The sequence below is a fragment of the Triticum urartu genome, chromosome 2 (genome assembly GCF_003073215.2).
Source record: "Triticum urartu cultivar G1812 chromosome 2, Tu2.1, whole genome shotgun sequence".
Taxonomy (NCBI): Eukaryota; Viridiplantae; Streptophyta; class Magnoliopsida; order Poales; family Poaceae; genus Triticum; species Triticum urartu.
In genome coordinates this window covers 183,622,575-183,627,197 of record NC_053023.1, presented here as the reverse complement: position 1 = coordinate 183,627,197, position 4,623 = coordinate 183,622,575, and positions in this window count along the sequence as shown.

Genomic DNA, 4,623 nt, shown 5'->3' with positions numbered 1-4,623 from the left:
AAAAAGTAATGTCTCAAGTCATAGAAAAACTTTTTCTTTTGCTGGTATGTGAAGCTAGGTGGTATAAACTTAGCAATAATATAATTAGCATAATCAGCATACCATGGAGTACTACGAGAAGTACTTATAACATTTAATTGTTCATCAGGAAAGCTATAATTAATAGGTAGTGGGTCATCAAGAACATTCTCTAACATAGACAAGTTTTCTGCAACGGGGTTCTCAGCTCCCTTTCTATCAACAATATGCAAATCACATTCTTATAGCAAGAGAACCCATCTAATAAGTCTAGGTTTAGCATCTTTATTTTCCATAAGGTATTTAATAGCAGCATGATCAGTGTGAATAGTTACTTTAGAATCAACAATATAAGGTCTGAATTTATCACAAGCAAATACAACTGCTAAAAGCTCTTTTTCAGTAGTAGCATAATTTCTTTGAGCATTGTCTAGAGTCTTACTAGCATAATGAATAACATTTAATTTCTTATCAACTCTTTGCCCTAGAAGAGCACCTACAACATAACCACTAGCATCACACATAATTTCAAAGGGTAAATTCCAATCAGGTGGCTGAACAATAGGTGCAGAGACTAATGCTTTCTTAAGTATTTCAAATGCTTCTACACAATCATCATCAAAGACAAATGGTATATCTTTTTGCAATAAATTAGTCAGAGGCCGAGAAATTTTTGAGAAGTCCTTAATGAACCTCCTGTAAAATCCGGCGTGACCAAGGAAACTTCTTATACCTTTGATGTCCTAGGGACATGGCATCTTTTCAATAGCATCGACCTTGGCTTTATCAACTTCAATACCTCTTTCAGAAACTTTATGCTCCAAGACAATACCTTCATTAACCATAAAGTGGCACTTTTCCCAATTCAAGACAAGATTAGTTTCTTCACATCTCTGCAAAACTCGATCAAGATTGCTAAAGCAATCATCAAAAGAGGAACCATAGACGGAAAAATCGTCCATGAAAACCTCACAAATCTTTTCACAAAAGTCAGAGAATATAGACATCATGCATCTTTGAAAGGTAGCAGGTGCATTACATAAACCAAAAGGCATAATAAAAAGTACCAAAAGGGCATGTAAAAGTAGTCTTTGATTGATATCTAGCTGACACAGGTATTTGAGAGAAACCAGAATAACCATCTAGAAAGAAATAATGTGTATGTTTGCATAATCTTTCTAGCATTTTATCAATAAAAGGTAAGGGGTAATGATCTTTCTTAGTAGCTCTATTTAATTTGCGGAAATCAATTACCATCCTATAACCCGTGATAATTCTTTGTGGAATCAATTCATCTTTATCATTAGGAACAACAGTAATACCTCCCTTCTTAGGGACACAATGGACAGGACTTACCCACTGACTATTAGCAACGGGATAAATTATACATGCCTCCAGAAGGTTGAGTATTTCTTTTCTTACCACTTCTTTCATTTTAGGATTCAGACGTCGTTGAGGATCACGAACTGGTTTGGCATCTGCTTCCAAATTTATTTTATGTTGACATAGAGTGGGACTAATGCCCTTAAGATCATCAAGAGTATATCCAATAGCAGCACGATGCTTCTTCAGAGTTTTCAATAATCTTTCTTCTTCATGCTCTGGAAGGTTAGCACTAATAATAACAGGATATATCTTCTTTTCATCAAGATAAGCATATTTAAGATTATCAGGCAACGGTTTAAGCTCAAACACGGGATCACCCTTGGGTGGAGGAGGATCCCCTAAAATTTCAACAGGCAAATTGTGTTGCAGAATAGGTTCCTATTTAAAGAATACTTCATCTATTTCCCTTCTTTCATTCATGAACATATCATTTCCCGAAGAAAGACCAATAATTTCATCCTTACTAGGTAATTCTTCCTCATGATGTTGTTTACTAAATTTAGAGAAATTAAACTCATGAACCATATCATCCAAGCCAATAGTAACAACATTCTTTTCGCAATCTATCTGAGCATTAATAGTGTTCAAGAAGGGTCTACCAAATATAATGGGACAAAAGTTATCTTGCGGAGAAGTAAGAACAAGAAAATCAGCAGGATATTTAGTTTTCCCACACAAGACTTCAACATCTCTAACAATTCCCATCGTCGAAATAGTATCTCTATTGGCAAGTTTAATTGTGACATCAATATCTTCTAACTCAGCAGGTGAAATTTCATGCTTGATTTCTTTATACAAGTCATAAGGTATAACACTAGCACTAGCACCCATAACACATAAGCCATGATAACAATGATCTCCTATTTTAACAGAAATAACAGGCACGCCTACCACAGGTCTATGTTTATCTTTATCACAAGGCTTAGCAATTCTAGTAGTTTCACCATCGAACTGAATAACGCGCCCATCAATATTATCAGACAAGAGATCTTTAACAATAGTAATATTAGGTTCTACTTTAACTTGCTCAGGAGGTGTATAAGTTCTAATATTGCTTTTACGAACAACAGTTGAAGCTTTAGCATGATCCTTTACTCTAACAGGGTGTAACACCCCGGATGTAACTTTCCCAATTTGTACTCCAACTCTTGCGGTTTCCGGCGTAAAGTTATTTTATTTTCTCGGGTTCGGGTCTTTGTCTCCGTGTGTTGTTGTCGTTGTCATGCTTCTCATATCATGTCATCATGTGCATTGCATTTGCATACGTGTTCGTCTCATGCATTCGAGCATTTTCCCCGTTGTCCATTTTGCATTCCGACGCTTCGTTCTCCTCCGATGGTCATTTCTACCTTTCTTCCGTGTGTGGGGATTAAACATTTCCGGATTGGACCGAGACTTGCCAAGCGGCCTTAGTTTACTAACGTTAGACTGCCAGTCAAGTTTCGTATCATTTGGACTTCGGTTGATACTCCAACGGTTAACCGAGGGACCGAAAAGGCCTCGTGTGTGTTGCAGCCCAACACCCTTCCAATTTGGCCCAAAACACACCTAAACCTGCTCCATCATCTAGAGCGTTCGATCATGATCGCGTGGCCGAAAACCGCACCTCATTTGGACTCTCCTAGCTCCCTCTATGCCTATATATACACCCCCTCCCGAAAATCCGGATCTCTCCCTCGTCCCTAACCCTAAATCTCAGATCCGCCGCCGCCGGACACGTCCGACGGTGCCGGACACGTCCGGTCCGCCCCGCCGCCGCCACATGTCGCCTCCTCACTGGCCTGCGCCGCCGCCCACTGCTCCGGCCCGGGAGGCCCGCCGCCGGCCCCCGCGGCCCGTAGCCAACCCGCCGCCCCCTTCGCTCCCCGCGGCCCACGCTGCCGCCCGGCTGCCGCGTCCGCTCCCCCTCGCCGTCCCCGCCTCCACATCGACCTCCGACGAGCTCCTCCCCGCCGGTGAACAGTGCCTTGCCGGCCCTGCCTCGATTTCCGTGCCGGGTCAAACCCTAGATCTCGGGGTGATTTTTTTTCGTCTAAGTCCCGAGATTGCAGATCCATGTTGCCATGTTCATAGCCTCGTAACTTTGCATCCGTAGCTCCGATTCATGCATATAGCATATCAAAATGTTCACCTCAGAGAGTACATCATTTCATTACATTGCATCATTTTCATTTGAGCTCATCTTGATGCCCGAAATGCTGTTAGAAGAGGGCTACTTGAGATTATTGTCAGATCTGCTGCTCCATTTAGGTTTTTGTCATTTTTGCCATGATTAATGTGTGCATGATATGCCCTGATGCTCTACATATGTTTTGTTAAGGGTTTTGTCATCTTTCCAGAGGTGCGACCCATGTATTTTTGTGATGTGTGTGGTGATTAGTGCAAGCTTGCAAAGTGGTGCACTTGTTAATTCTGTTTTCAGGGACATGGCAATTCCACTAAGTCTTTGAGTTGTTTATCTCATATGGCCATATGTTCATGTTGTTTCCTAGTGATCCGTGCCTCTTTTGAGGATGATCAGTAAGGATGTTTTGTTAATATTGTAGTGCTCTGTCCATCCATGTATTTGTTTGAAATTTTGGAGCAACCTAGCTTGAGTCAATCGAGCTCTACTTTTGCTACTTTGTGAATCTAGGCAAATTGTCAACTTGTTTGCAATTTTGCCGATGATGTTGTAGTTGATCCGTGCATGCTATGTTATTTTTCTTGCCATGTATAGCTTGCATTTTGTTCCTTATTGGTGTATGTATTCTTGTCTTTTCATGACTTGCTCTGTAGTGAGTGCATCGAGCTCGTAAACATGCCTACCTGAGTTATGTTTCAGCATGTGCCAGTTTTCACTAAGTCTGAAAACCGATTATGTTTTTGCTATGTTCACATGCTTGCAATTGTATTTTCTGATCCCTTTTGGCTCAAGGTCACTAAGGGACTTTTGTTAATCTCTTTGAGTAGCTCCATGCCATTCTTTACTTCGCCATGTTCAGATCCTGTAGCATGTAGTTTTGTTGCTCCGAAGAGTGCTATCTGATCTGAAATTCCAGACAAGTGTTGATTTCACTAAGTCTGTAATCTGTTTGTCATATGCATTTTTGCCATGCTTGTTTGAACCTGTTAATGGATGAATTGGACGTAGCTCAGTGCTAGATGTTTGTTAAGAATCTTGCATGCATCCCTGCCATGTATTTTGTTGTCTTGTTTGGGTGCTGTAGAATGTTCATC